Source organism: Macrobrachium rosenbergii, chromosome 37 (assembly GCF_040412425.1).
Source record: "Macrobrachium rosenbergii isolate ZJJX-2024 chromosome 37, ASM4041242v1, whole genome shotgun sequence".
Taxonomy (NCBI): Eukaryota; Metazoa; Arthropoda; class Malacostraca; order Decapoda; family Palaemonidae; genus Macrobrachium; species Macrobrachium rosenbergii.
Window position 1 is genome coordinate 22,927,926 of NC_089777.1, and position 24,907 is coordinate 22,952,832.

The 24,907-nt window shown below is 34.9% G+C and overlaps 1 protein-coding gene and 1 long non-coding RNA gene across 3 annotated transcripts in view; one reads left to right on the plus strand and one right to left on the minus strand.

Moving 5' to 3' along the window:
* Window positions 1–551: 551 nt before the first annotated feature.
* On the plus strand, window positions 552–13,836 carry LOC136825418 (uncharacterized). 2 transcript variants are annotated; one of them, XR_010849335.1, is made up of 4 exons: window positions 7,854–7,986; window positions 9,039–9,266; window positions 11,907–12,118; window positions 12,604–13,836. It is a non-coding gene; the product is annotated as an uncharacterized lncRNA (long non-coding RNA). The 2 variants fall into 2 exon arrangements; XR_010849334.1 differs by lacking the exons at window positions 7,854–7,986; window positions 12,604–13,836 and adding an exon at window positions 552–1,459 and having other exon boundaries at window positions 11,907–12,040.
* Window positions 11,946–24,907, minus strand: part of LOC136825415 (micronuclear linker histone polyprotein-like) — a 51,297-nt gene continuing 38,335 nt past the window's right edge. Inside the window, exons 17-19 of the transcript XR_010849329.1 lie at window positions 16,406–17,304; window positions 15,959–16,134; window positions 11,946–12,083 (exon numbers count right to left, since the gene is read on the minus strand). The gene's annotated coding sequence lies outside the window, so the exon portion shown is untranslated. The remainder of the gene's footprint in view (window positions 12,084–15,958; window positions 16,135–16,405; window positions 17,305–24,907) is intronic.

The following is a 24,907-nucleotide window of genomic DNA, read 5'->3' on the forward strand; positions in this document are numbered from 1 at the left end:
TTGCTAAGGATTGTAGCCAACGCTGTGCAGTTTGTGATTGTGTGGTCTTAATTGCTAAGGAAAATAGTTTGCAGTAACGTGATCTCTGTTGCTAAGGATTGTAGGTAACCTTCGCAATTTGTGATAGTATGGTCTTAATTGCTAAGTAAAATAGTTTGCAATAATGTGGTTTATATTGCTAAGGGTTGTAGGTAACCTTTGCAATTTTTGATAGTGTGGTCTTAATTGCTAAGGAAAATAGTTTGCAATAATGTGGTCTGTATTGCTAAGGATTGTAGGTAACCTTTGCAATTTGTGATAGTGTGGTCTTAATTGCCAAGGAAAATAGTTTCCAATGATGTGGTCTATATTGCTGAGGATTTACGTAACCTTCGCAATTTGTGATAGTGTGGTCTTAATTGTTAAGGAAAATAGTTTGCAGTAATGTGATCTATGTTGCTAAGGATTGTAGGTAACCTTCGCAGTTTGTGATAGTGTGGTCTTAATTGCTAAGGAAAATAGTTTGCAGTAATGTTGTCTATATTGCTAAGGATTGTACGTAACCTTTGCAGTTTGTGATACTGTGGTCTTAATTGCCAAGGAAAATAGTTTGCAATAATGTGGTCTGTATTGCTAAGGATTTACGTAACCTTTGCAATTTGTGATAGTGTGGTCTTAATTGCTAAGGAAAATAGTTTGCAATAATGTGGTCTATATTTCTAAGGATTGTAGGTAACCTTTGCAATTTTTGATAGTGTGGTCTTAATTGTTAAGGGAAATAGTTAATGCTCTGCAGTTTATCATAATTTGGTCTTCATTGCTAAGGATTTTAGCTGTCCTTGGCAATTTGTGATTGTGGTCATGATTGCTAAGGGTCGTTAACCTTTGCACTTTGTGATAATGTGGTTTTTATTGCTAAAAGGATTGTAGCTCACGCTGTGCAGTTTGTGATAGTGTGGTCTTAATTGCTGAGTAAAATGGCAATTACTCTGCAGATTTTGATAATGTGATAAGGGTTGTAGTTAACCTTTGCAGTGTGTGATAACGTGGTCTTGATTGCTTGGGAATATAGTTAACGCCCCACAGTTTGTGATAGTGTTGTTTTTGATTGCCAAGGATTGTAGTTAACCTTTGCAGTTGCTGGAAGCATCGTCTTGACCGGCAAGATGCATAGTCAACCTTTGCAATTGCCGAAAATGTGGCCTTGATTGACAAGGGGTATAGTTTACCTTTGCAGATTTTGAAAATGTCTTGACTGGCAAGAAGGTTGCTAGAAATGCCTCGACTGGCAAAAAGTATATTGAACTTTTGCTGTTGCTTGAAACTTGGTCCTGATTGGCAAGGAATGTAGTGGACCATTTGCATCACGATCTCCATTACACTGGAGTATAATAGCCACGTTCATTTAATTCATTTCTTAATTGCTAAGCTGTTAGCCACCACCCCCTAGAAGAACCAGGATTCGTTTCCCAAGCAGCTGGTAAGTCAGTAAATGCTTATTACAATTTTAAATTAGTACCCGTGATTCAGGAATTCTTCAGATTTCCTCATAATTCATTTGAAATCTGTAACATGTGGAAGCAGGGTCGATTACAAGGCCAGGTGAGGATAAGCGGCTGAAATGAAAATGGGTTGAAATATTGAACATCCAGTGGAAGATGACACGGTCCCTTTTTAGTTATTTTAGTGTCGTCGTCGATGATTTGTGTGATGTCTTTTTGGATAGTGGGTAGTTCATGAATTGTCTGTTTAGGTGGCGTATTCTAAACTATATATATATATATATAATATATATATATATATATATATATATATATATATATATATATATATATATATATATATTATATATATATATATATATATATATATATACAGTATATATATATATATATAGTATATATATATATATATATATATATATATATATATATATATATATATATATATATATATAGTATATATATATATATATATATATATATATATATATATATATATATATATATACAGTATATATATATATATATATATATATATATATATGTATGTATATAGATATATGTATGTGTATATAAATATGTATATATACAGTATATTATATATGTTTATATATATATATATATATATTTATGTGTGTATATGTATATAAATGTATATATGTATATATATACATATATGTACACATACATATTTATATACATATACAAAAATATGCATATACAAATATACACATATATATAATATATACATATATAATATATATACATATATACATTTATATACATATACAGTACATATAAATACATATACATATATATATATACATATATACAGTACATATAAATACATATACATATATATACATATGTATACATATATATGTATATATATGTATATATTTGTGTATATATATGTATATATACAGTAAATATATATTCTATATACTATATATACTGTATATATATATATATATATATATATATATATATATATATATATATATATAGAGAGAGAGAGAGAGAGAGAGAGAGAGAGAGAGAGAGAGAGAGATAGATAGATATATATTATATATAGATATTAGTGCATGCGTGCATGTAGAGTTAACATTCATGCAGTAATAATGGTTATTCGCCAAGTTGTATCATGCATACAACTCCACATAAAGACTCCCTACCATTATTACTTCATATTCAGTCACAGCATATTCCCTCACCGGCCAAGAAAACAGTAGTCAACTCTGTGAGATCCCATAGGCTATTCATTACACCAGGTCACAGGCAGCTCGACTCTCAATTCATGTAAAGAGGATTACTATTTTTAATTCCCCCTGCCCCTTAATACCTTGGAAAGCTGGACGCCCTTCGTAATTGCAACAAGCAGTGTGAACCGTTGCGTTTATTTTGATATTTTTCAAGACGCAAAAACGTTTCAAACTTAGATAAACGTTGAACGTTTTAATGTAAGGAACGTTGCCTTATAAGAGAGGCCATCAGTTTGTAAAGAAAGCTTCCATTGTTGTTGGTTTAGAACGAGCTTCCTTGAAATAAAGCTCCTTTTCGTTAAAAAAATATATATGTATAAGCTAACTTAAAATCAATAGACGACATCCTTAAGCTCAGTAAGTTACGTATTTGAGCGCAGAAACTATATTATTTTACGACTTCTTGCTCGACATGAAACGTTCATTGTATATTCAGGAAAATTATACCCGTCCTAGGGTAGTTATTCCGTGTCAAGTGGTCCACGTCAGGTCCTTTATTCCATAAATGCCGTCTCCGTTAGAGAAGGGTCCGTGCTGGCCATAAGGCCAGCTTGAGGTAAACCAATAACCAAAGACAAAGTATGAAAACTATTCCTTCCAAACTGAATATCCATAAACATTATTGAACGCTTATATTAAACAGTTCTGCTTTCTTGTTAGTTTTTAACCATTATTGCATATTTTAATAGTTCTATAAAAAAATATTCATTTTTACAACTTCAGTTCAACAGATGTAATAGATGTAATATTCTGTTTCCTTAATACGCCATTAGCAGCCGTGTTAAAAGATTGTCAGTTTTTGTTATTCTCATTTTATGGTATCATGGTACTAATATATACTCCTTTTGATTAACAAACTGCCGTCAGTTCCACAAACTGCACTCATAATCCTCTGAAGAAAAGTTTGAAACACAAAACTCAAACTGTAGAACCATATTTTGATATGTTAAGAGTGGTAACATATGCTTAGCTTTGCAAATATAACCGATATTCGTGATTCCGTAGTCCACGCTTCTTTGTTCGTGTTAAAGGAGGGCGAGGCCCCCGAACACCTTATATAGCGGCACAACAGAAAGCCTTTACAACGGCGCACGTTGGTGGATATGGCGCCAAGCGCGAGACGAACCTGCCTTATCGTAGACATATTGACTGATTATAGTTCAGTGAATCATATAATGTAATTTTAAAGAGTTTCTGTTGGTTTGTGAGCCCAGAGGTCTACGTTAGGCCTTACTCTTGATCATACTGACGGGTCGTATTTAGCAAAGGGCCAGCCACGGTCTAGACAGACCGTGAGGCCAGCGTACACCTTTGTCAGGCGTTTTCTATGACTCATAGCGGCTACTTCAGGCTATTCTAGAAGGTTATGTGTCTTTCGTCTCCTTCTTTTGGTTTGCTTTGGTTTGGTATCATGAACTGGCATTACATTAAGAAAGGTCATCGATGCCGAAACTAAAGCTTGGGAGTGATTCAGTACCAGAAATTTGAGCTGGTGTTTTAAAATATCAGGACACTGTGCTAGATCCACCCAGGCTTGTAAAAATAGAAATTAATTTTAACAATTTGTTATTTTTATGTCGAAGCTGTGAAATCGTTCGAGCTACTCATTTTTATTTTCCTTCTACCCTCTTGCCCTTTTTTAAAGACCTTGTGTAAATAGACCGTTCCATTTACGTAGACCTTCGTATAAAAAAATAAATTCAAATTATTTTCGAATACATTATAAAGAAAGTATTTTATTAAACAAAAGACAAGCTCCTGTGCATAGTTATGAGTGAATTCATTGTTCTCTTAGTCAGATCATTGATAAGGTAACAATATATATATATATATATATATATATATATATATATATATATATATATATATATATATATATATATATATATATATATATATATATATATTATATATATTTACTGGAAGGTAATTTGCCACCTGATCACCAACACAGAAATATTACTGACAAAAGAATCAAACTCAATTTACTCGGCAGAACTACTGTATTCAGCGGAAATTAAGGGATTATTTGTTGAGTAAAGAGACTAATTAAACTGACAAAACGTGTCTGTAACTCAATACTCCAACAGACAAGCCGTTGATACCAGATTATCTGCAAATCTTTGTGCTTGCTGTGAAAAAAAGTGCATACGCCTAACGTTTTTTTCACTTTCCTGCCAGAAAAACTTTGGTGCAATCGGCATACAGCGTTTAGGAGTTATGAGTCGTTGTTAATAATAATAATAATAATGAACTTGGGGGGGGAGAAAAATATGAAAATCATAGGCCTACACGTGCGCCATCTCTTGAGTGAACTGCGAAACTGGGTGGTAAAACAAAGACGATCCCTTCTTGAACTGAGCAAGGTGATCCTCTCTTTACCTTGGAACGGAGAAGCCGAGTCGTAACACGTCTTTTGATTGTAAGCAACTGGGTTTACTTAACTGACTTAATTACTTATGCGACGAACGTATTTTAAACAGCTAGGAACGATTCACAAGCGCCAGACATAATTGTTTTGGAAGGGTTGTCCTAGCAATAAATTTAACGTTATAAAAATCACACTAATTTTCTTTTTAAATTTCGCATCAAAGGAAGTCTGTTGTTGCTCTTTTCTCCAATCGCTAGACGCTAAAATGAAAGGCGTTTTGGTGAAGTTCATTAATGCGTAAACTAATTGGCAGATGGGAAGATATGTGGTGTAATTTTACAGACTAACGGAAGAGTTACAACGAGAGCAGCCATTACGGTTGAAGGTGTTGAAGTACTAAGGAGTATAACATATCGGTAACTTGAGCTGTGAGAAAGAAAATTCCCGGGAGGGACCTCCTGATAAACTATATTAAAAAAAACTAATTTTGTTCTACGGTTCAGCTTGATTTACATTGAAAGTAGGCAAGAGGTAATGTGTATGAGACATTAGAATTTATAAAGGAAATCATTCGATCAAGAGGTAATTCGACTATGAGTCATTGTAGAAGTCATGTTAATGCATTTTTGTACTGTTTACCTGTAATTTTTTTTTCCTAGAGTCGTAGACGGAATAATGCAGATACATTCTGAGATTTTTTTCTTTTATAAGGCGTACTCCAAACTTCAATGGTCAAATCTACTCTCTCATAGCACTCTGAGAAAAGAATTCTTTATTTTTTTCTTGAACGACTTTATATTTTCAGTCCTCCTGATATCTAGTGGGAGCTTAATATATAATTTTGGTGCGTCAACTTTAAAGCCTCTAAAGCCTCCATTCGAATTGCACTTTGGCTAGAATGAATTGAGTCCATCTTTAGCTGTAGGTGTTGACTCCATCTGTTGGCTGTATTATACGGAGCAAGTCATTCAGATAATTCGGACACCCATTCTCGATAACTTGGTAAGTCATTGCACATATTTGAAAAATTAGTCTAGCTTTAATAGGGAGCGAATGCTACTCAAACGATACATGCGTAATCTTGTCATGCGGTGCAACACCTTTTATTAATCTTGCCGGTCTATTTAGTATATTTTGCAACTTCCTAAGTTACATCTTAGGTAGATTTTGATAGTTCAGTAATCCACTCTGTTTATGACATTTAATCACAGGTTTTTTTCATAGAGCACTCAAGATACTTTTTAGCAAAGGCAGTATTTCTAAGATAACGGCCAGTAACCCTGACAACATTATTGATTTGAGCACTAAGAGACAAATTGCAGTCTAGTAGTACACCCAAGTCACGTACTTCGTCCAGCGATCGGAACTTGACTAGTTTATATTTAGTTGAAAATCGCCAATGTTTCTTAAATAATTTTTTCCTCCTGCCAACATCAATTCAGTTTCATTCTCATTTAATTTCAACTGCTTAAATGGCATCCATTTGAGAGATTAGAACTTAACCAAGAGATAATTTGCATAAATGACACGAGAAAGAAGCCCAAGAGATCATCTGTACATGAGCCACAGAAACTGACAACGCAGCGTAACAACCAATGCACAAAGCTACGCAGTCTTTGTCAGGTACAGCTTCGAGTAACTGTATAAGACCGCAAACAAACAGGAGGTAGCTGTTGCATGTTTGCATGTACAGTGAGCGCTGGAACGCAGTGGTCTAAAAACCACCACCTTTGCAAAGAATCTAAGGAGACGAATCAATAAGATAAGCAAACTAGGGACAGCAACAGTCTACTTTCCACAGGCGTCTGAAGACGCAACTGAATAGTTATGTTCTTTGTTGTCTTGTTCCCCATGTTCTTATTAGCTATTGGTATATCGTTTTTTAAAAATTTCTAACCTTGTCTCACTATTAGAAACCCGAGATCGTTGTTCCCAAGGGAGAGTGGAAGAGGGCATGGGACAAGCTTTATTGTTACTAAGATTTAATATATTAATGTGTTTGTTGACGGGTTATCATTTCTCTCTCTCTCTCTCTCTCTCTCTCTCTCTCTCTCTCTCTCTCTCTCTCTCTCTCTCTCTCTCTCTCTCTCTCAGCTTTCAGATTACTAGTCTTTTGTGTATTCCCCCCAAATTTTCGTAAATATACTTACTATTGTCAGCACGATAAGGGGTATATGCCCAGCTGTGTCAAACCAAAAACCTTGGTAGATTTATGTAGACGCACGTAACATTTTGTATCTCCGGAAATCTTGAATTGACAGCTAAAATCAATGTGGAGCTTCACATAACTTGAAACGCACACAGTACGGCAGACTCGGCATTCAGGTACCCTAAGTGAAGTTAATGATAAATGGCCGTAATGTCACGTCCGTTCACGCGAGCACGCAACACCTGTTCAGTTGGCAGCGGAGAAAAAATTAATGCCATGGTTTCAGTCATAGCTATACCAAATTAGCATATAGTTACCTTATAATTTGGGTGTGAGTCTTAAGCTGTAAGAACGAAGGCAAACATTATGACTAGGGAAAAGTAGGCAAAAAAAATAAAAACAAATGGTTTAGAGATTGCTAATATTATTTCATGACTCATTCAAGGTCATACGGAGATTCCAGAGGGAAAAAAGGTGAATCTTTAAAGATTATCAGAGCAGAGATGTACCGATAAAACACAGGAACTTAGAAACTGGAAAATGAAAATAACACACACACACAGAGTGAGAGGGAGGTCCATTAGATCGTCACCTTTGGCATTCCCAGCTACCCATGTGAGCCACTTTCAATTTTTCACTCCCTGTCAGGACATGAACTTTTGACATTTCTAATGCCATTTTCGTCATAGAAGCGACGTATCCTCGCGGATATTTCAGCATAAGGTAATAAGGCTAGCTTAGGAAGCGCTTTTCTAACACGAAAATGTGACTTTTTTTTTAAATAGTTATTTTAAGACCAAAATTACCAAATAACGTAACCTAGGCCACACTACTTGAAACGCGCCAGTCTTGGGTCTAGTTTTAACTGCAAAAATTATAGGCCTATCAAATTTTAAATGTAACGAGAAACTCCAAAATGAAATTCCAGTTACAGTAATAGATTAGGAGCTAATTCATACAATTTGCCTCCCAGTGTAGTTTCCTTAACTTGTTTACTCTTTGGCATGTCAACAACTGCAAGATCACTTATGTTTTTTGACGTCAGCAACTGCAGTAACACCTGTGTTTTATTGGCGCCCAAATAACTTACTCTTATGAAAATTAGTTTGAGGATCTTTTAAGCCTGTCTAAAAATTAAAATTTATCAAATAATTGTATCGATAACAAAATATTTAAGTTGAGCACCAACAATGGCAAAGAGACTAAACTGTGCCGAGAGAGTGAATAGTAAGTTGTAGTAGAAGAGGAATTTACTTTTTAACTTTTCTTCAGTTGTTGAAATTGATTGATTAGAATGCAGTATCTGTGGTGGTACTGATCATCCCAGCTGCCACAGTTAGCAGATTTACAACAGATGGTGACCATATATAGCCTATCTTATCTTCAAACCTTGAACTGTGCCATAGCCACATTAGATTATCAGGGCTTTGTATGTACAGTCGCTGAGTCCCCTTTCCATACTGAGGCACACTCGCTTTCATTTATTGTTAGTGACTGTTATTCAAATCATAAGTGTCCACACTTTTAATATGTGCCCTGTACCTAGATTCTTCAGTTAATACAGAATTTACATTTTTCATGTTTCTTGTAAAAGAAATTTGCAGTCGTGTTGGTTTGCTAGTTAAGTTCATGGCATTTCATCTCATAAAGTAAGAATGTGAATATTATGAATATTATCATTTTAATAGGCTACAATTTCTAAATATTTATGAAATGTTTGTTACTAATTCCACCTAATTTATTGTACATTGCTAAATTAAAAATCTTGTTTCCAGGTCTGAACAAAGGAGTGTGTCATATTTTTCGAATGTGCCAAGCAGAAGCAACCAGTGGGAGAATTTTGAAGCCAGCTGTACCACTGCAGTGTATACCCACTCCAAAAATGTAACACTACATTAAGGAAAGACTTCGCACTTAGCCATGCACATTATCAGATGAAGTTGTGAAAGTTGAACTTCAGCAACCTGAGTCCATCTCTTATGTCGCCATTGTGATTGAACGCGGTAAGAAACAAATATTATTTTTATGGAATTAGCAGTCAGGTGGAGGTTGGACTAATCTCTGTCAGGTAGATCTAGGTGAAAACCAGGAACAAGACTTTATACTAATTGTAATTGGACTACATATGAGCATTCCGAGGTAAAGCACCCAATCATGTTGGTCTTGAGAGTTGAACAATAATGTTACCTCACTGATACTGAAGTAAGGATGAAATTCTAGATTAGAGTAACTCGTGATTATATAACACCTAGGAAGGATGCCGATCTGAGCAAACAGGGAGCGATAATTCAGCTTTGTATATTCTTTCACCCAGTAGTCTTTGCACTGAAGTGTCTTGCACCTCAATATAGATATTATATTTGGGTAGACCAAAAAGAATCCAGAATAATTTTTTTTTTATTAATTTTACGAACCTAGGCTGCTGAACCTTTTATGTTTTTGATGTTTGGGACAGTAAAACACTCATACTATTGTTTCTTGTATTAATGTATATTGTTTCTGAAATAGTTTGTTTGGAATACACTGTTGTGTATTGTTTGGCCATTGAGTAAACAGGCATGCAATAGCTGTGCTTCATTGACAAGTTCTGCAGCACTAAAAGGACATAAGGTACAGCTATGCTCTTAAGTGATTACATAGGATATCATTCAAAATTCACGAACTGGCAACCTAACATGCTCCATATTTTTCTCTTATTTCAATGCAAAAACTTTATTTCATGCAATAAGGCTATAATATGGGATTCACTTATATACTGTAGTCACGTGCATCTGTTGTGATTTTTTAAGCAATATGCTTCATGTGAGTGAAATCTGTCATGTATTTCAAAACTAAGAAAATATCACATGTAGCCAAATTGTGGAAAAATATTTGCAAAACTTTGGTTCACTCATTGCCAATGAGTTTGACAAAAAATGTCATAATCAAACCTCAGTTCAAATGTTTAAAATAATAAAAACAAAAAAACTTGTTATAACAATATTGCTTGCAATGCAACCATAAATTTTGAAATAGTCCTATTTGTTTGTGTTTACAACTCAGCACTGAAAAAAATAAATAAATAGTACAAAAATATTAATGTAGCTAGAATGCATCCAGCAATATCAACAGGTGAGCGGAGCGTGCATGACATAACTATATTAGATTGGCAGCAACATAGGTCTACAATAAGTAATGACGGAAATTATCTTGAAAATATTTATTTTATATTTGTTAGAAGAATCTTGTATTTGGATTTTCATAAAAATAAAATCTGTTATATTTGTTAACTTCAAAAATTATGGCTTATCAGCAACTGTTTGCCTAAGCAATTATTCTTTTGTTAAAGCCAAGATTTTTTTCCTAGACCTTTAGGTTGTTAGATTTATTTACTTACTATAAATACGTTTCACTTGTTTCACATCTCTGTTAACAATTTTTGGCCAGAAAGCATATGAAGTTATCTGAACATTCTTGCACTTCGATACCTTACGAATAAATTATACACCAAAAGCGAGCAGAGGGACTTGTAAGAGAATATTTTAAGCCAGTTAAAAAACAAGTGTTCCAGAGGCCTTGATATTAATACAAATAAACATTGATTTATATTCATCTTATCCATATAATTTAAATCATCTTTTATTCTTCAAAGAATAGGTAATCCCTACAAATAAATTCTTTAGTAATAAAGATTACATCTCAGAAGGCTTAGATTATTTTTCGGCCTATAAATCATTTTGCAACATACAAGCAGCTTGAACAGCCTTAAATTTCAGCATTCAAAGAAAACTTGTAATTCATATTCCTATTTTGAAATGTTGCTATGACTGTATAGCATATTAGGTCTACTGTTATAGTGCTGCAGAGTTGGGAGCATGTTATGCGCACTGTCATTGACGGCACAGCTAACTTTATCACACCATGCCTTGAGGTAATCAATTTAAAAAAATAGTTCAAATCACATAGATTATGATTTATACCAATGCTTAAAAGGGACCATATATTTATATAACCATAGGGAAAGTAGTGTCGGCTGTGAATTCGCAAACTTGTCAACATGTGTGATATTGGAAACAGAATGTCTAACACTACTTGGCAGCATTCGATGAGTCTTGAGATTTTGTACGATACAAAAAGAATCGTGTCTCCTCAGACTGGAGCATGGCTGTACTGAGGAATGGAACTCCCAACCATTTGACACCAACGTACATTCTGAAGTTTGCAAGAGGTAGTTTAGTTTTGAGGCAGGTTCTGTTGACCTGTTAGCTGTTGATTTAATAAATGCATAGAGGAAATTGTGGGAAATTGAGCACATCCCCCTTGGGATTTGCAAAAGCTCATGGTGTTTGAAGTTTTCAGTGACTGTTGACCCTTCATTACTCCAGTGCAAACTATCTGTGGTTTAGTAGGCGTGGTTTAGTAGGCAATTAATTCTCATGATCTTTGTGAAATGTACATTGCAGCAAAATGGTTTCATAAAACATGTCCAAGTTTCACAAACTTTTTTTCAGTAAGATTAGTGATATTTATTCACTGATGTTATCTACTTAGATATTAATGGTCCCTTTTTATTGTAGGAGTTCTGTCCTCATTAATGTGTGTATTTTGTAATTTACATTCTAATACTGTACATTATTTGGTATATATTTCCATATTTCTTTCAGGTGGTTATTGGTAATCTGGCTTGGCTGCAGGATAATTGTCAGTTGAATACTGGAACTAGATAATCTTCAGAGACCTAAGTGCTGATGAAAGACAATCGCCCTTTAGTGGAGCTGCTTCACTTTTCATGTTAACCATCAACGTCTAGGTGATGTTGCTTCTGAACTTGATCTTATATCCTGGGGAAAGAGTAAAGAACACATAATAACCTGTGGTAAGTATAAATAAGGGATTTACTAAATAACCAGTTAATACATTCCTAGTATTAGGGTTTTTTTTTTTAAAGTGGTCAAATAAAACTCTCAAGGGACTGCTTTAAATTTTATTTGATTTCTTTAATCCATTTCATGCAGGGTAAATTTTTCAAAGCTAAAATGATAACTGGGATATTTGAAAAATAAACTGGCATAGTATAGTGATATCTTAAGATTTTGGATGACTTTAAAGTGTTACTGTATTAATGCTTTAGGAAAGCAACATATATGCATTTGACAGCATTGGAATAATTTGTTTAGAACTTGAATGTTTTGGGAAGTAAATTATTTATAATTCTAAACATTTTGCCATCAGAAAGGCCATTTTCTGTAACCACATGTATTAGTTTCATTTATGATCTTTTATTTCAAACTTCTCTCACATTATTACTCTGCACCTCTGTATGCTTGATATTTGCCATTTTTTCCTGCTTTTTCTTTGCAGAGCAGTTCGTATGCCTCACTTCATACTTGACAACAGTTCACAAACTCTTTATCTTGCCCTGCTGATGAATTTTGTTCTTGTGCTCAGAACACATACCAACGTAACATTCGCAGCTAATGCAAACTGCCAGCCTTGTTTGTTTATTTTATTCATGTATGTCCATTTAATCGTTTCTTGTAAACTAATCTAGCCTTTTCTATTCCATTTTTACATATTCTTCCATCAGATTGCTTTGGAATATAAACTTGCCTTCCAAGAGCTGGTTTTCCAAGTTTCTTTTGGTAGAACATGCAATCTAGGAAGCAATATGTATACTTTGCAATAGTGTAATTCTTTAGATGCAGTCTTTCTCTTGCACATTTTTGTTAATTTGGTAATGGCATGAAAATGATGAACATATCACTCCCTGTACCATTTTCTTAATATGTTTGTGACAATCTCTAATATTATTTGCCCAGAATCAACCACCACTTTTATATGAGGTCTGAATGTCAAACAGAGAAAGTAATGAAACTGTGAAGTGTATTTCTTGATAGTTATCTGTTAGTCTAATTTGCTCTAGATACTTGTGCATTATTGTATGCAGTTAAGTTTCTTAGTAAACAGGAATTAATGACTGTTATGTAATCATACTGTCTTTTGTGTATTCTGTTTGTTGATCAGCTAATGTTTGGAACATAAGGTGCTTTCAAACTACATTAAGACAAAAAATAGTTTAACACAATGTTGATAACTTACCACACAGACATCACGAAAAGGTTGATTAGAAGTTAATGACTTGGGGGTATTGCTAACCAGTGCTTCATAAAATTATCCAGTATATTGGCCAAAGGTCAGTTCTCCACATGATTTACTGCTGTGTGGTTGCACCCTAAGATTCACATATACTCGTTATTCTTGTACAAGAGTTCACCATACTGTTGGTTTTGTACAGGAACAGTTTAGGAGACTGGGATGTGTAACTGAAAAGGGCTTGTAGTTTCAGTACTGCAGATGTGTGTTTGCTGTATGAATTGGACAAAATTGCAAGAATACATGAATGGCAAAATTGCAAGAATACATGAATGGCAATATGAAGAATAGGGTTCAAGTAATGTGTGTTATTCATAGATAAAATTGAAAGAATACATGAATATGATTAAGGTTCAAGTAATTTGTATCAAGAAGCTTAAAATCTTGTTTTAAATTGTTACAAAACATTTATTTGTAAAGCAACAAAGTATTTTCCTGGGGCTTATATCTTTTATTCACCATCTTATATGTACACGTGCTTTGTAAAGGACATAAAATAAAAGTGCATACTGGCACCTCATATTTCCTCCAAATATTCAAATACAGTACTCTGAATATGACTACAGAATCATAATGAGACACCAAACCTTAATAAAGCAACAAAATCTGTTCACTTCCCAAAATATTTTGCAGCACTGAGTTTATATGTTGCTTACATGACACTATAAAGGCTGTTTTTATATGCTATTTTAATAAGTGTCTTACATAACAAACTACCGTACTGTTTTGCCTTCCACTTCAAGGTTGGAGAAAGTTGATACAAAACAAAACTGCTGTTTCTCAGTGGTATTGTACCTGGTGTGGGTGAAATGTCCCTAAATGTGCAAGTTAACAGCTCTCATTATATTTCAAGAATTTGTGATAATGAAGCAGATGGGTTGGGCAACACAGAAGTGGACAAGGAAAAGTGAATGTCAGCTGGGATCCTTGGTGATGAACTTTTGCACCACCATCCTTTCCTTGTCCACTTTTCCTGTGTTGCCCAAACCCATCTGCTTCATTATCACAAACTCCTGAAATATAATGAGAGCTGTTAACCTTGCACATTTTGTTATGTAGGGACATTAATCAGAACTTTAAACACCAGGTACAAAACTAACACTGAGAAACGGCAGTTTTGTTTCATATCAACATTTACTACCAACAAAAGTTCTTCTTGAATGATGTATTTACACAGGAGGAAAAACAAATACTTGGTAAACAATTATCTGTGATGTTTGTTATGTAGGCTGAAAACATAATCAGAACTTTAAACTGATACACTGGCAGCTAGATACCTAAAACTAACAAGCCCATACTTACTAAATTGTAAAATAATAATTTGTAAGGTTTTACCAATAGTTTGTATTGGTTCCCAAAACATTTACAGTACTTATTTGTGAATGACATTAGAGATTTGGTACATATGGAACATAATAATCCCTTTGACCACGGAAATTTGCTGGGACACCAAAAGGCCCCTAATTTATATACTGATGGTGAGCAAACCTGCTTATTGTGAATCCCTGTTTGGATACTCATAACACCAATATTTATGTATGAAACCCTGTATGGATTTACAGCAGCATAAAATTAACAATACCAATGGTACTCATTAAAACTGTATGCATGGAAAAATACTACTTTCTAGTTGATCCCTACATAAAATACTGGGTATTAAAAACTGATGGGAAGAATTGTTTTCTAACTGGCACTCTACAAATCACATACCAAGAAAAACCTGATAGGCATAATGTAGTAGTAATGTTCATTGCCAAGGCTTTATTAAATGGCATGGAAATCCCTTTAACCTAATTATCAACCCAATAACAAAATGAAGACAAATGGCAATGCTAAGCTTAAAGCAAAATACCACCTAGGCAAACAGGCCTTTCTTCCTCCCTAACACTGAATTAACAAGTACTGAAGGTCTTACATGCTCAAAAGATTATCTAGAGCTGCTCATCCATTAATTCTACATACCTGACAATGGCTGGGGATACCCTCCTTTTTCTGAATACAGGACCACAGGAAATAATGAACATGGGACTGCCTACTTCTGAAGGAACTGACAAACCCACTATTACATAGCCAAACCTAAACAGCCATCAAGATTTGATACTACTTCTTGCATTCACCCTGCACAATTACAAAATCACAACTTGCCCTTTTTGTGTTACATTAAGGACTCTAATGCTGTATGCTGTAATGTGATCTTGCCCCACATTGTAAAATATATTGTACATAAAAAGAGGGCATTACAAATTTTGTTTCAAGAAAAATGTCGATGGTTATCTGCTAACAGTGACAGACCAGACAACAGAAATGGAGGGGACTTAGGTCTTCAACAAACATATATTAATGTAACAAGTGGGCTCTTCGATATAGGAAATAACCTGCACCAAAATCTCCTTAAAGCATAACCTGTATCTGGGAGAATGATCACTGCAATGGACAGGTATATTTAGCATATGAGGTCGTAGACAGTGTCCATACATTTTTATAATACTAAGTAATGCTAATCAACTCTACAGTAATCTTGGCTGGTCAGACACTGTTGTACTACAGCACTTGAAATACGTACCATAATGTTCATGGTCCCAGTTATATAACCATCTGAATAAATGATGGATGAAGTGGTTTATCTCTTGCAGTACAGCTCTAAGTTTCTTGATATATACCAAAGCTGCAGAACATACTAGCACCATATATATCATAAACTTCTGCTACTCCTCCCAGCAACATACTGTACATCAGTTCCTGTAGAAATTGAAGGCTATAATCACATAAGTAAATAAAGCACAATTATAGTAGAAGGAAAATACAAAGAATTATACCTAATTAAATAGTTTGAAAAATCTATACTGATTATGCATGAAGCTCAGAATATAGCAAAAGCTCAAATTAACTCCACTCCAATTTAAGATGCAACCAACTTCGCCCATGAAATTTGAAATACACGATACAAAGTGATTATAAGTAATAAATATCTCAATATAAACGCGGAGTGACAAAGCAAATACCTACTTACAATGTGGGCAATTCACACTGTATATATGGCAGCTTCTCTTAACTACTTGGTGCATCCTCAACTGTTCCAAATTTCATTTATGCCCCTTTCCATAATTTTGGGCATTCCTCCTCCCATTTCCAATCTTTGATTGGGCAGCTGCTGTTATAATTTATTCTTACAATATAGTGACACTTTCTGCATTCTAACTCATGTGTCATAGTATAGCCATATCACTAATTTAATGATTCTTTCTGCTATCTTCTGCTCTTGTAATTACCATCTAATTTCTTGTCTTAGTACTCTGCAAATGACTTCTTAAGATCCAAAAATATACAGTATATCTTCCTTTGGTATGGTGCTTCTCTAGTTGCCCCATCATAAAACTACTCAAGTTTTTAATTCTCTGGCATGGAACTATAATTGACTGTTGTAGGCTTTACCATTTTTTTCAGCTGTTCCTTCAGCACCTTCTCCACTATTTTTAAAGCACAACCAACCTGTCTTAATCCACTAAACTTTTCACACTGTGGTGCATCACCTTTTTCTTTTTGTATAATGGATATCCATACTGTTTTTCCCATCTCTTCTGGTCCCACCTCTTTGTTAAACATTAAGAGCATGGTGAGTTGTTGAATGAATGGTAAGGTGGGACTGCGGTGAAATGCCCAGTGCTCTCAACACCAAAGAAGCTGAGGAGTCCGAAATCAGACCTATGAAGGCACATGAAATGCTGGGCTATGGTTACAATACAGGAATGATATGATTCTCAAGTGACATGATAGCAATTGGCTGGGATCGTGCCAGGTGACACTCCTAATGCAGTAGCAGACTGTAGTTTGATGATATGATCAATGCAGTCTCTCAGCACTGTCATGTTTGGAATGGTCGGTGTCCAAGATGAAAGTTTCACAGCCTCCCTGAGGAATGAAAGTTTACATTATAAGTAAAACTGTACAATAACTTTAATGTAGATAAAATATGGGTTAGATACAGTACATTGTACTGTACATGGCTATGAATAAGCAGTATATGTAATTTACTACTGTATGATATATAAAAATACTTGAGTAAAAAAAAAAAAAAAAAGTTTTATTCTCAAGACCAAATTTCCATAACACCTAGAGGAAGAAAAAAAATTGAAATGTCAGGCTTAAAGGAATTTTAAATCATCAGTAAATTAATATCTGTATCAGGCTATTATAATTCGCTAAAAGGTAAACCTTTAGCTGACAAGTTGGAATCCAAAATCAGTAGGCTAATAGCTGACTGACACAGATGTACCCTCCGACCTATACATTACATCCTAAACCACTCTCAGCGATTGCTGTAAATGTAGCCTGTGATGAATATGCATCCTGATATCCTATGATATGCTAACTACCTGCTGGCACATTGTCTCCTTACTGGAGTAATGCTTTAAGTATTGTGCACTTCAGTTATGCTACAGTTACTGCTATTGGTAAAACCTGAATTAGGCTCTAATAATATGATAGTTATGGTACAATTGTGTATGAACTATTAATTACTTTAGACTATTTAGACTACCATATTTGCCACTCTCTTCAAATAATACAGGAAACCTTAACACATGTTAAGAGTCTAATTATATCAGTGTCAACTTGTTTTTGAAATTACAACAGACAAGAATTTTCCTAATTATGCATACAGCCTATGGCAGCTGGCTGCTGGCTAAACTACGACCAGTCTGAACCACAGTCAAGTTAGGCTCTCTACCCTGGGTTAGGCAAAGAACAATATGTCTAGACTCCAAAAACACCAATTTCATGTAGATCAAACAAAACACCAATGACATTTTGCATTTTTATATATATAATTGGTACTAATTGATCAATTTGCTTAGCTTACTGTTTCATGCTTTATTTTCAGCCCACTTCATTGAAAGGCAATGTTCTGCTGGGTCACACCTCAAATAATACCATTCTTCTAAGTTTATTCTTTGTCACTAATCCTGGTTTCTGTAGTTTAACAGTCACTGAATAAGAATGGCTTTGGTCTATTAACATATAAGAAACCAGCAATTCCATCATTTCTCAAATGAACTTGGTCTTGACAAGTGATAAATGGCTGATAATATACACTTTACTGACACCTGCTGATGAAAACTAAAATCACATGTGATTTACTCATACAAAGCAACTTATAAGCATGTGTCACTGATCTCAACCTAATGATAAACAATACATCTTTGACACTTCTAGATCATAAAAAAATGTTATACATTGTAATCTCTTGTCACGTATGCCTTAGTACTGATAAGATATTGGGTACTTATGACTTCATTTACCGCTCAAAATAATACTTAAAAGCAACAGCATAGCCTAATATCAAACAGTAGTTATTGGTCGAGACCAATTCTCAAGACAATGTTCACTAAAAAGTACAGAATGTCAATAGACGTAACTGATATTACATATTACGGTGACAAGATGGACTAATTTGCATCAATCATCAAATATTACACACATAGGGTATCATATGTTTCATAGTGTTTGGTCAGAAGCATGCGCAACCACTAGTTTAGAATAGGATGTCAGGAAATTGGCTTTACTGCACCTTTACCACTAACAATGTATTTTTGATTGACAGGCTGCTGGGCAAGGTTTGGTACGAACCACAACTCATTTAATTTTGGTTAAATCTCTCAAATAGCCAGAAAAACAAACTCGTTTAAGGAATCTGGGAAAATAGCCTCCACCTTTCAAACCTTCAAATATCTGGCGACAAAATACAGCATCACGGTATTGAACATGGAAAATTATTTTATACAAAATTAAATTACAAATATAACATTCAGATAAAGAAAAAAAAAATACACGTTCGGCAGGGGGTTAACGATACTAGTTGTTTACCTACTGAGATAATTCTGAGGAAGACCAAACTTCCATTGTCGTACTAGATACATGAAAAGCTGCATAGAAATATTTTCATATTTCAAGGTAAGCAAAGCATATTGATATTTATTTACCCATAATTTTGGGATAGTCAGGTTAATGTCTTGCTAGCGATAGATACGTGCCTCTTTGTCATGTCTTATATTTTCAGCATGTTATTGCAGCGCCTGTAATGCAAAGGTGATTTCAGTTTTGAAATCAGAATATCGTCGATCTTACATACGCCACATAATATAGTGTAAAATCGATCTTGCCCATTATTACCAATGCTTAGTAGTAAGCACAGAGGGTTGTGATTCATGAAAGTATTTCAGGACGACGTAAATGATCTATAGAAAACAATTTTTTTTATTCGTTTCAAAGTGAAAAATACTTGTATTCTTTATGTTTAATAAATCTTGGTTTAATTTATTTCATCAAATATCTCACTGATTTGTCATAACAGGAAAATAGTTTGTCAGCTTAGGCTAGACCTATGTCCTCAAACTACTTAATTTCGAATATTTACAAAAATAATTTCTGAATGGTAAAATACATCGAATCATCAAATATATACAGTCTATAAGGCTGGTACCAAAAGGAAAATAATCTTTGCCAAGCAAACACTAGACCTATGCCTATAGATTCAGTGGGTAATTTTTTTTTTATTGTTTTCTCTTTTAATGAGAACAGCTTTATTCAAAATAAAAATAACTTTCTTACGGGAGTCTATTTTTTAAAATTCTCTCATAATCATTTCCAGCCTTAGAATTGAAATAAATTACTTTTCTGGCCTTATCTGTCTCTGCATTGTTTACAAGATTTGATACATACTGGTTGGAATACAAATTTCTTTACTTTACCTCAGAATTATATTATTTCGAAGTATACTGTGAAGTAATGATTAATTTACCTGTAATAAAACATGTCCTTAAAATAACGAGTAAAAAAAAGAAGAAAAAAAGCTATGTGCTGTCTTTGCATTTTGTCTTTATGCTGGACAGGGAGTTCCAATATGGTCACCTGAGGACACACACTCAGTAGGGAGGTCACCACTTCCTGTTATTCACGCTCTATAGAACTCCTACGTAAACAACGTCTCTATTACAGAAAATGAAAAAGGGTAAAACTTCAATAAATCTTTTCATAGAAAATGAGCATGGGATAACTTTGGTAATCTCTCTCTCTTTCTATATATACATATACATGCTCTTTCATACATCCTGTCAACTTACATTTCCCCATATGTCCATACCTGTCATGTACAATCTTGCGAATGCCAATCGTTCCAAAAACGTGACATACCAGTACATTTTGTCATGCATTCATTTTCTATCAAAATAAACTTATCCCCTGACACCATGCAAACCTAAGAACGAACCTATGAAATTTGCATAACATTACACTCCACCTACTCACAAGAATCCTAAATTGCACACTCTCACTCAGCTTTTGTATTACAGAACAAAACACTTTCATGTCCTCAATGTCATCAAGTGTCAACCATTCAGTAATATTCATTCTCATCAAGTGTCAACCATTCAGTAATATTCATTCTTACACCCATTATCCCTACAAAGTGCACGACTCACACTCATTCACTTTGCATACATGAAATCATTTGTCCATCTTTTAGTAACAATTCACTTCCTACATCAACTGAAAAATCATTTATTCTCACAAATTCTTCCCCAATAAGAAAATAAAAGGGCATTTGTTCATCACTTTCAGTTGAAACCACTTCTTCCCATGCTACACCTAATCCATGTAAAATCACTTTTACACATTTGTACTTTACTAACAAAACCTGTGTTCCAGAATCCACCAACCCACTATTTGTTTCCAGTTAGGTTAACCAATACAGTACCATCATACCACAATTCCTTCCATGCACACAGAAAATTACTTCCTCTGGGTTTGGTTCACCTACTTCTTCATATTCCTCATCACTGCTTTCACTCACCAAGCATTGTCCTTCAGAGTCATCTACAAATTTCTACCCTTTCTTTTTGATTTCTATTCCATAAACCCGTGGTAATATATTCCACTCAGAAATTACATATGCAATACATATTCTCCTTGCACATTCACAGCCTGATTCACCACAGGTTTCTCTACTCCATAATAAACACACCCACACAGCTGACTCACTATTAACACTACCTCCTGTACTAGAAATACACTGGGTTCACACACAGCCTTCAATTCTCACATACTTCACTTCCATTCTCAAGTCATTTACATTTGTACGAAATTTTATCTTCAAAATGTTTTTCTCCAGATCTCTCAAACCATTCAAAACACTATCAAACATCAAATCACTGCCTCCCTTACTCATTCTCACAGCAACCAACCCCTTTGGTAGATATTCCCCTCTGGTTACATCCACGCCCTTAGCTGCATAAACTTTTACATTTTCCACTTTCATGCTGCCATCTCCATTCAAGTACCTTGATACACTAGCACTTCGTTCCAAAAACCTAACATACCAGTACATATTCTCAACCATTCATTTTCTACCAAAATGAACTTATAAAAATATATCCCATTTATGAAGTCATCCAGTAAGTACAATTACTGTCTAGTGAAGTCACATAACTCATCCTCCATGGTGTTAAAAGTATTATTCTTGACATAATCATCCCCTTCATCCTCTTGTGATTCAGTAGTTAGTCAGTTATAAATGATTTGTTTAACCAGTAGTGACGAGTGAGAGTTTCAGTAGTGCAAGATTGCTATCTGCATTCGTCTTTTCCAGACCTGTGTACCTGTACACCTTGGGCCTCAACAAAATCCTCTTTCTTGGAGAAGAATCTGCATCATCAGTACCAAGAAGCCTCAATTCGACCTTGCAGTTAAATGCCTTATAAAGCATCTGAGAGGCACATAAATCTGTTGCATTCATGTCTATGATCCCCTGACACCATGTGAACCTTGAACAAACCTATGAAGTTTGCATAACATTACACTCCACCTACTCACAAAAATCCTAAATTGCACACACTCACGCAGCTTTTGCATTAAACAAAACACTTTCATGTCCTCAATGTCTTCAAGTGTCAACCATTTAGTAATATTCATTCTTACACCCATTATCCCTACAAAGTGCATGACTCACACTCGTTCATTTTGTATGCACGTGAAATCATTTGTCCATCTTTCAGTAACAACTCACCTCCTACATCAACTGACAAATCAATCATTTATTCTCACAAATTCTTCCCCAATAAGGAAATAAAAGGGCATTTGTTCATCACCTTCAGCTGAAACCACTTCTTCCCATGCTATAACTTGGCCATTACCTAATCCATGTAAAATCACTTTCACACATTTGCAATTTACTAACAAAACCTTTGCTCTGGAATCCATCAACCCACTATTTGTTTCCAGTTAGGTTAACCAATACAGTACCATCATACCACAATTCCTTCCATGCACACAGAAAATTACTTCCTTTGCATTCGGTTTACCTACTTCTTCATATTCCTCATCACTGCTTTCACTCACCAAGCATTGTCCTTCAGAGTCATCTACAAATTTCTACCTTTTCTTTTCGATTTCTATTCCATAAACCTGTGGTAATGTACTCCACTCAGAAATTGCATATGCAATACATATTCTCCTTGCACATTCACAGCCTGATACACCACAGGTTTCTCTACCCCATAATAAACACACCCATACAACTGACTCACTATTAACACTACCTCCTGTTGGGGAATACACTGGGTTCACACACAGCCTTCAATTCTCACATACTTTAGCCATCATTTCCATTCTCAAGTCATTTACATTTGTACGAAATTTTATCTTCAAAATGTTTTTCTCCAGATCTCTCAAACCATTCAAAATGCTATCAAACATCAAATCACAGCCTCCCTTACTCTTTTTCACAGCAACCAACCCCTTTGGTGGAATATTCCTCTCTGGTTACATCCATGCCCTTAGCTGCATAAACTTTTACATTTTCCACTTTCATGCTGCCATCTCCATTCAAGTAGCTTGATACATTAGCACTTCCTTTCACCTCCTTTTTATATTATCTCTTCCTTTGGGTACATAACTGTAAGTTTTCTCTTAAAATTTGACAGCATAACAACACATATTTTTCACTTTCACTATCTATTACATGTAACTCTTTTTCGCTCACTCACACCACCTATACCACACACCTTTGATTTTACGACTACCTGTACCTATAACTCAGATACCTCTTACATACCATATCTGTTTATAAGGTTCCTTCACACTAGGCAACTTATACACTTTCTTATTCATAACATCTACACCGCAACCCGCATCAATGAGGCATGTATTTCTTAACGCTTAAACACATTTACATTCTTCATCAAGCTCATATCCATACATGCAAATCTCTCTCACATGCTTCAAATTTCCACTTTCACACACTGAGGCCGAGGATTCAACCTGACAATCCCTCTGCATACTCAATTTCCCTGATTCTGCTGTCCATTCACCCCATTCACATCCGTGTTCTGATTCAATTTCCTACATACTCCTACCACATGGTCTACTATCCCACATCATACACTTGGCCCTAGGCATATCTCACATCCAGGCAAAATAACCAGTCTGATTGCAATTTCAGTAAACACCTAGAGTTCTGCGCAATTCACACGCTCTCACCATACGCCCTATTCTTCTACACTCAAAATATTTTACTGCCTTTACTTCTCTACAGTCTTTCACACAGTGCCTTAATTGACCACATGCAAGACAAGCTCCTAATGCCCATCTACATTAATTTTTCAGACGGTCTTCCCATCCACACCTTACAATATTTTACCTTCTGCAATTCACTTTTCACACCACCAGCTACGTTCATGATTTTTCCTGTTTCCAGTTATGCTTCCACTACTATCCCACCTTGTTTTACTACTACTACTCCTCCTATTTCTAGCATTCCTACAAAGCTATTTGCTCCATATTCATATAAACCTATCATAAAGCTACATCTACTAAATTTCCTACCACTGCATCATGCCTACAATCTTTACATTATTCCTACATATGCTCCATTCTCGCTCGTATCATCCACCATATCTTCCAATTTAAACTCTTCAATCAACTCTAACACACCATTCTATTTCAGCCTCTCATTCTTCCAACACATCTCATCTTTGAGCTTTGAGTTCATAAATTCAGCAGCTCAATCTATAACTGTAGCAAGAAACAATCTTCATTAGCATTTTATTATCATTTATATCTGATCCAAATGCTCTCCCAATCCTTGCAGCCACTGATACACTGTCACCAGATTTTCTACATATCTTTCATACCCTCCATGGAAGTCAGTTATACCTTTTTCACTGGATATGTAATCCTCACCTAATATACTCCTATGCATCTCTCACTCCATCACTTGAAATCCCTTCTCCATTACTGTCCTTGCTTGTTTCAGATGAACATCCACTCCTACTCAATGCTGTTTTCATCTCCTCTTCTGATGGCATGTCTGTATTCCAGTGGATCTGTAGACTTTGAACACATGGGCGAAAACTTGTTAAAGCTATATTAATTCAAAACTTGAAGAATTTTCACATTTATCCAAGTAATTTCAAAATACATTTATTTTTGAGTGCCACTATCAATAATGTAACAACATGTA